The following is a 12,978-nucleotide window of genomic DNA, read 5'->3' on the forward strand; positions in this document are numbered from 1 at the left end:
TCTGGTAGTTCTAGTTAGGATGCGGTTGCAGACAAGCACGCGGTGGGTCTGAGAGCCCTCCTGTCTGAAGTGAGTGAGGATGAACAGCGGTGTGTACGCTCCAGTTCCCTGGCCTGATAAAGTTGGGAGAGAAAGAAATTATAAGTGCAAAGAAACGTTGGGGGTACACAGTGTGTCACCAAAGGAGAAAGGGAGGCTTGTTAAAGACTAGCATTTCCATTTCTTTAGTACTTGGAATCTATGAGTGTCTTGCAGCTATTTATTGATGGGAAAATATGAAAGCTAGGAAAGGAACCTCCTTTCCTCAAAGGGACTTTAATTTATATTATATGTCTCTGGGCTGCTGGGCTGACATTTTTGTGGTATAAAAACTGTATATGTCAGGATCTCAAGCAACTAATATTGAACACAAGAAAGGAATAAAAGTCTTGGTGTAATATGTTGAGAAAAAATTGTGAAAAATTAATTGAAATCCCTTACATTTTGATCACTTAAGCTATAACTTTGATTCACATTTATCTTTGTACTTTTTCCTTTACTTGTTGCATTTAAATAGTGCCTTGCAACTTTTCTGAATAATGTCTCTTTTTTCCTTCCCCATTAAAAATTTAGATAGACAAAGCCAACTTGTTATTGTTTAATTTTGAGTCAGGGTCTCTCTACGACTAGCCTAGAACTCACTAGGTAAATAAGGCTGGCCTTGAACTCATAGTGATCTACACCTCTGCCTCCTGAGTGCTGGGATTGAAGGAACTAACCCCTTCCCAAAACTTGTATTTTAAGAGTTTTAAAATATTAGGCCAAGGCTCAAAGAAGTGTCTTATTAGAGGTCAAAAAGCAAGCATGGGATCTGCTTGTGGGCCAGCAGATTGTCACTGGCTTACACCGAACTTTCTCAGGACACTGTAGCGAACTGTCAGCCTTTTGGTTTCCTTCGCTTAGAAAGAAACAAGACTTATGCTTTTCTCCTCTTTGGTGGTGGTGGCTTGAGATAGGGTCTCATTATGTAGCCCAGGCTGGCCTAGGGATCTTCTGGTCTTAGGGTCCTTGTGTTTTTTTTTTTTAATTATTTATTTATTATGTATACAATATTCTGTCTGTGTGTATGCCTGCAGGCCAGAAGAGGGCACCAGACCCCATTACTGATGGTTGTGAGCCACCATGTGGTTGCTGGGAATTGAACTCAGGACCTTTGGAAGAGCAGGCAATGCTCTTAACCTCTGAGCCATCTCTCCAGCCCGTCCTTGTGTTTTTGAATTAATGTCATGACTGATTTTTTTTAAGAGACCTGCTTTAATTTCAGCACTTCCAAATCTGTTCCGTGAGACTCATGAGCCTTAATCTAGTCCCTGACATGTACCGCTGTCTTTATACACACACCTCTTTTTGAATATTTATCAAGTGCTTACTTTAGTACAGTCCTACTTCCAGTATCTGAGAGACAGTTCTCATCGTTTTCTTGCTGAAAATAAGAAGAAATTGACCCCTTTAACAAGGAAGAAAGTGGTTAGAAGGGGTCGTTTTCTCACAAACTCTCATGACCTTAAGAGAGAGAAAGGCTGTGTGCGGCTGACACCTAGAGCCTGAAGAAGGAGGTGGCCTGAGGGCACGCTGTTGCAATGGCTGAACTCTCACACCCGACTGTCCCTTTGGGAAACAACTGGTAAGAAGTATTAGTACCAAAGCACAGAGCATAGAAGTTAGCCGGTCTATTTCTGCTTTGCTTCCGGAACTAATGGCACTTTATTCTTGCTCTTTGTCACGGAGCTGTGGAGTCCGAGGTCACTAATGAGGGACCCGATTGTCCCCTGTTCACAGCCCATGCCGTGACTCTTCTCAGCTGTCCAAAGCCAAAAGGAACCCTTCTTCAAAGGAAAGCCACAGACCGGGCCTGAGAGCTCATGCCTGTAATCCCAGCACACAAGAGACGGAAACAGAAAAACTGCTGTGGGCTCAGGGCAGTCTGGGCTACAGTGTGAAACTTTCTCGAATACATAAGTAATTATGCAAATAAATGGTGGAATGCGCGTGCCTCGGCACCAGAAAAGCTAAGTCGGGAATCTAGAGGCAGCCTAGGCTGCACAATGTCTAGTCAAACCTAGGCTTCACATCTCCAAAATCAAACAAGTCCAAAACCCATGGGACTGGAGAGAGAGTTCAACAGTTAGCAGCACTTACTGCCCTTGTCCGGCGCACAGGCTCAATTCTCAGCTCTCACGTGGCAGCTCACGACCATCTGTAACTCCATTTCCCGAGGATACAATGCCCCCTTCTGGCCCCTATGGGCACTGCATGCATGTGGTGAGCAGACAGACATTCAGGCAAACTATCCATCCACACATATTAAATTAAAAGACACCAATCTTTTAAAATATTTATTTCTGAATAAATAAACTGAGTCAATGAGATGGCTCAGCCAGTAAAGGGACTTTCCAACAAGGTGAAAACCCCGAGTTTGATCCTGGAACCCACATGGTGGAATAAGAGAACCAACTCTTGCGTGCTGTCCTGTGACCGCCACTCTATCGCATACGTGTGCATCACCCCTAACACACACACATGCACACGCGCGCCCACACACACACACACACACACAGAGAGAGAGAGAGAGAGAGAGAGAGAGAGAATAAGTAAGGTAAAAAGTTAAAACTCGTAAAGAAATAAATTAATTAAAAAATGAGATTTAAGCCAGGCAGTGTTGGGGCACCTGGGAGGCAAAAGTAGGGGGGGGGGTTCTGAATTTGAGGCCAGTCTGGTGTACAAAGTGAGTTCCAGGACCGAGGGAAGTCAGGGCAGGGACTCAAGGCGGAAGCTGCAAGCAGGAACTGAAGCAGAAGCCGTAGAGGAACATTGCCTACTATCTTGTTCCCCATAGCTTGCTCAGTCTGCTTTCTAATACAATTCAGGACCAAGCTGCTGAGGGGTTGTACCTTCCACATCAATCATTTAAACAAGAAAATGCCCCCCCCACCCAGGCTTGTCTACGGGCCGATCTCATCGATGGATTGTCTCAACAGAGGGGTCCCTCTTCCCAGATGACCCTAGCTTGTGCCAGGTTGACAAAAACCAAGCTACACACTAGAGATCTCTGATGATCTCATCCAGAGACACCCTTCGGAGCCTGCCACTCAACCAACACATCAGAACGTCCGTGTCCCTTTCTCTCCTACCATCTTAGTTGATCTTAAAATCAAAGTCAGCCTTGGTCTCTGTTTTTCTATCCTGAATTTCATTTTTCAGGCAGTCGTCCCAGGTGTGGTATTAGATCTTGTCTCTCTGAAGCAGGTCACTTTGTGCCATCCTGCCCTGCTGCCTGCTGTCCCCATCCCACCATGAGCCACCCAGCAGTTTTAGAAGGAAAAATGTTGCCAGGCACGGTGGCACATGCCTTTAGTCCCAGCCCTTGGGAGGCAAAGTCAGGTGAATCTACATGAGTTTGAGGCCAGCCTGGTCAACATAGTGAGTTTCAGGACAGTCAGAGATACACAGAGAAACCCTGTCTCAAAAAAACAAAAACAAAAGAAGAAAGAAAGAAAAAAAAGAATTTAAAGTTTCCACAGTAAAGAAATGGTAAAAGCCTGAATCTTAGCCCTTGAGAATCAGAGGCAAGAAGATCAGTTTCAAGGTTAACCTGAGCAACACACGCATTTGAGGCTAGCCTGGACTATATAAGACTCTTAAACAAACAAACAAACAAACAGAAGGAACAAGACCCTGAAAACCAAGAGCAATGAGAGCTACTTGAAGAGACACAGGCTAACCCGATTTAAACATGCGTGCTGTAGGCACAGACTGAAACATCACACGGTACTCCTCTAACTGGCACAACTTTTATTTTCCAATAAACCAGTTGAAAATAAGTTTAATTAAGAAACAAAAATGAACCGCAAACTAAACTCAGGAAAGTCTCAGATCCACCTTCTCCTATAGTACCCTCTGCTGGTAACTTCCTGCCATGGCCAAGCTTCCTCTCACCCACATTTCCCAGGCTGTATTATTTCCGCAGACCACCTAACTACTTGAAGAAGCCACCAGCTTAGAAATAAAGTCTGAACTTCCGAGCTCTCCGAAGCTGCTCCGCACATCCTTCCCCATCACCCCCTTGAGCTACTGCCTTTGAGTCCCGTCAGCAACCCTGGACCATCCTATGCTTTCCCACATTAGGGTTGGTACTGGTGTCTCTTCTGCCGGCGTTTGCAGCTCCCCTACTGCCGCTGCATAACAATTCACCTTATTTAGGCTTATTCAAATAGTCCTTCGAAGCTGGGCGTGGTGAAATATGCCTGACTCCCGGGATTTGGGGAATTGAGACAGGAGGGTTGCAAGTTCGAGGCTAACCTGGGTTACAGAGCAAGATCTTCTCTTAGAATAAACAAACAAGGGGCTGGTGAGGTTGCTCAGCTGCTAAGAGCAATTGCTGTACAAGTCTGGGGACCTTAGTTCAAGACCCCACATCCGTGTAAAGGGGAACACTGGGTCCATGAAGTCATTCCCTGACCTCCACATTTGCTCCAAGAGATGGGTCCTCCTGCCAGTTTATGCGTATGCACACACGCATGCCCACGCACTCACTCATGCACGTACGCGCGCGCGCGCGCGCACACACACACACACACACACACACACACATGTAAAGATTTAAAGGCTCCGGAATGGCTCAGTTAGTAAGGACCCTTGCCTCAAGCCAGAAGACCTGAGTTAGACCTCAGAACACACATGGTGAACAGAGAGAACAGACTTCCTCAGGAGTGACATGTCTGCAACTAGTTCCACAAAATAGATGAATATAACAAAAATAAAATAATAGTTTTAATTTTTAAAAGAAACAAGCAAAAGTCATAAAGTAGAACCCCTAGCCTGACAATCTGAGTTCCATCCCAGAACCCGCATAGCAGAAGCAGAGAATTAACTTTGGCAGTTCCCCTTCTGATCTTCACTCCCCAACACACACACACAAACATAAAACAAAATCCCCAAACAACACCTCTACCCAAATCATGTCCCTAGGAAAGTTGCCCAAAGGAATCCAATCTTTCTTGTCTCCCTGCTCTCTAAGGCTTTCTGTACTTGCTCGGGGAAGCCTTCCCAGAGTATACACTTTATAATTCCTGGTGTTTTTGTCTTTTATGACCCCACTTAATGGGCGTATTTTTATTTCTAAGAAATATTTTCAGTTCCTCCTTTTTCTTTGTTTTTTTGTTTTGTTTTATTTTTCGAGACAGGGTTTCTCTGTAGCTTTGGAGCCTGTCCTGGAACTAGCTCTTGTAGACCAGGCTGGCCTCAAACTCACAGAGATCCGCCTGCCTCTGCCTCCCAAGTGCTGGGATTAAAGGCACGCACCGCTGGCTCAATCCTTCCTTTCTTAATACATTGGGATACTTCTGAGACAAGGGTTGTTATTGGTCACCACTTGTAGTTGGCACCTAAAGTAGATGCTTTGCAACAGTTACAGACTGCATGAATTAATATTTATGAAGTCACTGAAGACTCTGCCTTATGTGTTGAACATCCATACACTCATTTATACCCCTTTATAGGTCACGGGCTTTTGGAAGTAAATGTGGTATCTTTTGTGTGTTTGGATAACATTTCTCATATCCACTTAGGATGAGGGAGTTTAGATTAAAGTAACCACTGGGGAGTTTATGGATGCTGCCAAGCCTAACAGCTTGAGTTTGAGCCCTGGAACCTACGTGGTGAAAGGAAAGAACTGAATTCCACAATCCCACTCCTGCAACTTCTCCGCTGGCCTCTAGCACCGTGGCATGCACTTATTCCTCTGTAGATCAAGTTTAAAAATGCAATAGAGAAACTTCTCAAATTGCCACTCGAACCCCAGGAGAACACAAAGCTCATGAGCATCCTCGGTTTTTTGGGGTTTTTTTTTTTTTGTTTTTTGTTTTTTTCCCTCTTTTTCGAGACAGGGTTTCTCTGTAGCTTTGGAGCCTGTCCTGGAACTAGCTCTTGTACACCAGGCTGGCCTCGAACTCACAGAGATCCGCCTGCCTCTGCCTCTACTACTGTGGCTGTAGGGGCTCAGTCTTAGTGAACTGAAGTACCTCTACTTTGCCTCTTAGCCTCTGTATTTTTTTTTATATTTACATTTTAGCTAGTAGATTTTTATATCTCAAAGCAAACTGATAGAAGCTTCTCACAACACAATGCCAGGTGCAGATACCTGATTCATGAAGTGCTGCTGTTTTTCAGGTTTCCTTTGAACCAAGTTTTGCATAGACTGTGGTTCCATAAAAAACTCTCGGTCAAGATTCACATAGAACAACAGAAAGTATTTGTAACACACACACACACACACACACACACACACACGCATGCACAAAGACTTAGGGGCTATATAAAATGTGCAAAGCCAGGCTAGGTATAACCCAGCAGGGTTTCATGGCTAGTGGAGGTTGCTTGCTATCTCTCTGGCACCAGGTCACTAGGACATTATACCACACAGATGAATTCAGAAGCTAAAATAAAATTTTCCTTCTTCAGGCTGGTCCCTCAGGCATTTGGTCACAGCAATGCCCAAGAAGCTAAAACACTGCCTTCTTTTTGAGGTTTCTGAGTTTTCTGATTCGGTATCACAACAAATCGTGGGAGCACCAGGAAATTAAATTACGTACAGGTGATTTTACACAGGTGCAATGTAACACCTAGAGCCACAACTAAGACGTCTACACAAAAACACACTCTGCAAAGAAACAAATAAAAATGGAAGTTTGTGGGTTGGGGAGGTGACTCGGTCACTAAGAGTCCTCTCTTCTCTGCAGAGGTCCCAGATTCAATGCCAAGCACCCACATGGGTGACCCCCAATCATCTCCAACTCCAGATACAGGGAATTTGATACTCTGTTCTGGTCCCCCTGGTTACCAGGCATGTACATGGTCCATACACATACACCTAAGCAAAATATTCAAACACATGAAATAATAATTAAAATATTCTCAATGGAATCTTAAAGTGTTCAGATAGCCCTTAATATCATTTAGATATGAAACATCACTCGAAAAGCTCACATGCGAAGGTTCCAAGATCACCAGATTTCAAGGTTACTTATAAAGCGACAGCAAGTCAAGGCAGGTGACAGACAGACAGGTATTGTCATCAAGATAGCCAAGTCAATGGATGGAACAGAATAAAGCCCAACAAATGGGTCTGCTGGTGTATGAACAACTGATTTTTATTTTGTAAAATGTAAATGGAGACTGCTCTTTCATTCTTGGCTGCCCAGATCTGAATAATCACACAGAAACTATATTAGCTACAGCTCTATTTGGCCAATGGCTTAGGAATTATTCTAGCTAGCTCTTATATCTTAAATTAACCTATTTCTATCCATCTATGTATCACCATGGGACTGTGGCCTACTGGTAAGGTTCTGTCATCTTTCTTCTTTGGCAGCTACATGGTGTCTGTCTGACTCCACCTTCTTTCTCCATACATTCAGTTTAGATTTCCCACCTTGCTCTATTCTGCCCTGCCATAGGCAAAAGCAGCTTCTTTATTAACCAATGGTAATAAAGCATATTCACAGCATACAGAGGGGAATCCCACATCAGTAAAATATACATAAAAATTGCCATCCTACCCTCTTTCAAATATACAACTCAGTGTCGGTAGCTACACCCCTGATGTTGTAAAGCCATTGGCTTTATTTCTCAATCTCTTTTACTACCTCAATCAGAAACCGTATGCCCACTAAGCAATAACTTCATTCTCATCTCTTCCCGGTCCCTGCTAACCTCAAACTAATTCTGTGTTTGTGAATCTGAATATGCTAAATATTTCAGATAAACGGAATCATATTTTTTCTCTCTTGTGCTCAGTTTATTTTGATTAACCTAATGTTTCAAGGTTTATGCACGTGCTGGCAAGTGTCCGAGGTTCATTCGTGCCGAGTGTGGAGGCCCATGCCAGTAATCTCAGCACTTAGCAGGCGGAGGAAGACGACTGGCCAGCGCTCTTTCTGGTGGAATGCTATTTCATTGTATGAATTGATCACACTGTCCACCTATTTATCGGTCAGCTAACCTTTAGGTGGCTTCTGCGTTTGGGCTATTGTGAGTACTGCTGCTTTGACTTTGGGTAGGCACTATGTGTTTGCGGTTCAGTTCTCTGGGATAGACTCCCGGCACTGCAATTGTTGGATAATATGGGGGAGTGGTTGGCTGTGTATTTATCTTTGTGAGGAGCCATGCACTGTTTTCCATAACAGGCATACGGTTTCACATTCCACCAGCACCGTGCCTGCCTGACATTCATTATTTTCATTTAGAGAATGATAGATGTTTTCTGGGGAGGCAGAGCCAGGTGGAGCTCAGTGAATTTGTGGTCAGCCTGGTCTACAAAGCAAGTTCTAGGACAGCCAGGGCTACACAGAGAAACCTGTCTTGAAAAAACAAATAACCCCCCTCAAAAAAAAAAAACAAAAATAAAAAGAAAGAATGATAGCCGTTTTCAATGAGCAGCACAGTTTGTGGCTTTGTTTTGTGTTTCCTTACTGACTAACGACACCGAGTGCCTTGCAATCTGACTATTTCCCATGGGTGTATCTCTTGGTCACCATATCACATGTATACTATAATGCACACGTAAAGATGGTAACAAATTTAAGGGCAGGAAAGATGGCTAAGAGTGCTTGCTGTTCCAAGGGACCTGAATTCAGTTCCCAGCACCCAAGCTAAGCAGTTCACAGCTGCCTGTAACTCCAGCTTTAGGATCTGACTTCTGCAGACTCGCAGACATATATGCACAGCTATATGTAAGGATACACATATACAAAAATAAATATTTTTTAAAATAATAATTTTTTAAATTTATTTATTTATTAAAGATTTCTGTCTCTTCCCCGCCACCGCCTCCCATTTCCCTCCCCCTCCCCCAATTAAGCCCCCCCCCCCTCAGCCCGAAAAGCAATCAGGGTTCCCTGTCCTGTGGGAAGTCCAAGGTCCTCCCTCCTCCATCCAGGTCTAGTAAGGTGAGCATCCAAACTGCCTAGGCTCCCACAAAGCCAGTGCGTGCAGTAGGATCAGAAACCCATTGCCATTGTTCTTGAGTTCTCAGTAGTCCTCATTGTCCGCTATGTTCAGAGAGTCCGGTTTTATCCCAGGCTTTTCCAGACCCAGGCCCACTGGTCTTGGTGAGTTCCCAGTAGAACATCCCCATTGTCTCAGTGTGTGGGTGCACCCCTCGCGGTCCTGAGTTCCTTGCTCGTGCTCTCTCTCCTTCTGCTCCTGATTTGGACCTTGAGATTTCAGTCCTGTGCTCCAATGTGGGTCTCTGTCTCTGTCTCCTTTCATCGCTTGCTGAAGGTTAATATTCAGGAGGATGCCTATATGTTTTTCTTTGGGTTCTCCTTATTTAGCTTCTCTAGGATCACTAATTATAGGCTCAATGTCCTTGGTTTATGGCTAGAAACCAAATATGAGTGAGTACATCCCATGTTCCTCTTTTTGGGTCTGGCTTACCTCAGAGGCCTTATCATACAACAAAAGTATATGCTCTACGATGTTCATAGCAGCATTGTTAGTGATAGCCAGAACCTGGAAACAACCTAGATGCCCTTCAATGGAAGAATGGATGAAGAAAGTATGGAATATATACATATTAGAGTACTACTCAGCAATAAAAAACAAGGACTTCTTGAATTTTGCATGCAAATGGATGGAAATAAAATAATATTTTTTAAAGTGGTAGTAGCGGACTAGAGAGATGGCTCCGTGGTTAAGAACATTTGTTGTTCTTGCAGAGGACCTGGGTTCATTTCCTAGAATCCACATGGCAGCCCCCAACTATCTGTATGTAACTCCAGTCCCAGGGGATCTGATGCCCTATTCTGATCTCTGTAGGCACCAGGCACACACATGGTGCCTGCACATACATGCAGGCAAAACACCCATACACATAAATCAAACCAAATAAATAAATCTAAAAGAATTTTTTAAAATGATACAGTTGGGCCTGATGTTGGGCCTCAAGTTCAAACTCTAGAACAACAACAAAATGACAAAAATATCATTGGCTTTGAGTCTCTTTGAGATAGCAAGTAATGAAATAAAAAAGGAAACCCAATTCTCCAAGGAAAAGGTTTAATTAATAATTTAGAATGCATGTATGTACTTATTTGCTGTGTGTGTATGTGTGCGTGTGTGTGGATCAGAGGCCAATGTCACCAAGAAGGCAGCTTGTTTGGTTTGTCATCAGCTCCCTGTCTGGGATGAGTAGATGTTTATTTGATTCTCACACAACATGCACTTAAAATGAATTCCAGGAATTGCTTCATGTTTATGCATAAAGACCATTTTCATTTGATTCTGCATCTGCATAATATTCAGCTATGATTCGTCACTGGCAGAAATCTGGGCTGCTGCCAATCTTTTGCGATTGTAATTAATACTGTGTTTACCGCCCCAGAGGCAGTGGGACCTGGGAGAGCGGAGCCCATTAAACCAGGTGGACTAAAGTCTAACGCAATAGCCAACTTTGTTCAGCGCGCCAGGCAGTTTATACTCCGAGGGTTAAGTGCAGTCACCTGAGTAATGTGTGCAGTCACAAGAGCAAGCCGCATATGGCGGACAAGCCGCATATAGCGGGCAAGGCACTCGGCAAAAACGTGTTTTTCCACCTAGGCATATAAACAACAACAACAGTTAGTTGTAAGGAATAATTGAAGTGAACTCATCTTATCTGCTACACCTGGGAGGGGCATAAAAGCATAGTCCAAGAAAAATTCTGTGTTTTTGAAGAAACTGAGGACACAAGACTACTGTCTTCTTTTCTTGGAGTTTTCTCACAAGCACTCAGAACTTTTCTCACAGGACTTCATTCCTGGATGATGTTCCGACAACACTGCAAGACACAGCTTGGTTAATATTTTGGGGCATGTTTTTGCCAGTACCTTTGGAACAGAACTCTAGGAATAAAATCGCTGGTTTAAAGTATAAATGTGTGATATGTTTCCTAGATCACGGCCCTTTCCACTGCAGGGAATGATGATCGACATCTTATCAGGGGTTCATGTCTTTCCCTCTTTTGGGGAAAGGAGTGGTCAGAAGGCAATGGAAAAACAAAGTGAACTTTTATTTGCCACACAAGAGTAACAATTCAAATAGGAAAGTAGAAATTGAGACCCTTGTTGATGACAGGATGCCAAGTAGAGGGGTCGTGTGTGTGGTCAATGAGAATGACCCCCAGAGGCTTGTATATTTGACTGCTTGGTCCCTGATTCGTGGACTGTTTGGGAAGGGTTAGAAGGTGTGGGCTTGTTGGAGGAGGTGTGTCACTGGATGTGGCGGTGAGGTTTCAAAAGACCACACCAGGGTCAGTCTTTTTTCTTTCCCTCCCTTCTCTGCTTCACGCTTGGCTTGTGAATAGATGTAAGCTCTTCACACTGCTCCAGCATCACACCTATCTGTCTGTAGCCACACTCTCCACCATGTGGGTCTTGAACTCACCCTCTGAAACTGTAGGCAAGCTCTTAATGAAATGATGTGGGACAATGGTCTGTATTCTGTCAATTATATTTTAAATAAATGCTGATTGGCCAGTATCCAGACAGGAAGTATAGGTGGGACAACCAGACAGGAAGTAGAGGTGGGTCAATGAGAACAGGAGAATTCTGGGAAGAGGAAAGCTCATTTTCTGACCCAGCCACAAAAGAAGCAAGATGTGACTGCTTCGTCGAATAAGGTACCGAGCCACGTGGCTAACACAGACAAGAATAATGGACTAATATAAGTTATAAGAGTTAATAAGAAGCCTGAGCTAATGGGACAATCCGTTTATAGTTAATGTAGACCTCTGTGTGATTTCTTTGGAACTGTGGAAATTGGACAGGACAGAAAACCTCATGCTTCCTTCCATAAGTTGTCTTGGTCATGATGTCTCTTCACAGCAAAAGAACAGTAACTAAGACATTTTGTGACAGTTTATCCTCTTGATAGTCCTTGGAGGTGCCAGTTAAGAGAGGTTACAGATGTTACAGTCCTGTGCTCTCAGCAGACTTTGGGGTGCCAGCTGAGAGACTGTCAGCAAGCTCTACAGCTTGAAAGCTCTCAGAGGTCTCTGGGTACCAAGAAGAGTTCCTTGCTGGGCAAGGCTTCAGAGAGCAGGCCACCGACACCTCAGTGAGTATCAGGAGGAGGAGTCACAGGTCTCCCGTTTTTGCCAAGTCTGAAAGTTTCGCAGCTGGAGCAGTGCATCTCTAAGCCTGGGGCAGGGAGTGTAGTGGATTTTGAAGCAGGAGCAGCAGCACCCCGTCCCCCAGAACAAATTCCCTGCCCAGAAAGCAGCTGCAGCACCTCTTGGCACAGGAGCAATAGGAACTCAAGAACATTTCCCTGTTGCTGGCAGGTGCATCTCAAGAACAGTGTTCCTTGGCATAAGAACAGACAGGAGGACCAATGAAACCAAATAGAAGACCTGGATATCAATCCACACATCTTCGAACACCTGATTTTTGACAAAGAAGTAGAAAATATGAAATGGAAAAAAGAAAGCATATTTAACAAGTGGTGCTGGCATAACTGGATGTCAACCTGTAGAAGAATGAAAATAGACCGATATCTATCACCAAACACAAAACTCAAGTCCAAATGGATCAAAGACCTCAACATAAAGCCAGCCACACTAAACCTTATAGAAAAGAAAGAGGGAAGTACACTAGAACGCATTGGCACAGGAGATCACTTCCTAAATATAACCCCAGTAGCACAGACACTGAGAGAAACAATAAGTGGGACCTCCTAAAACTGAAAAGCTTCTGTAAAGCAAAGGACACAGTCAACAAGACCAAACAATAGCCTACAGAATGGAAAAAGATCTTCACTAACCCCACATCAGACAGAGGTGATCTCCAAAATATACAAAGAACTCAAGAAATTGGTCATCAAAAGAACAAATAATCCAATTAAAAAATGGAGTATAGACCTAAACAAAGAACTCTCAACAGAGGAATCTAAAATGGCTGAAAG

The sequence above is a fragment of the Microtus oregoni genome, unplaced genomic scaffold (genome assembly GCF_018167655.1).
Source record: "Microtus oregoni isolate MIOR12 unplaced genomic scaffold, Mior012 000045F_ref0000178, whole genome shotgun sequence".
NCBI classification, from domain to species: domain Eukaryota; kingdom Metazoa; phylum Chordata; class Mammalia; order Rodentia; family Cricetidae; genus Microtus; species Microtus oregoni.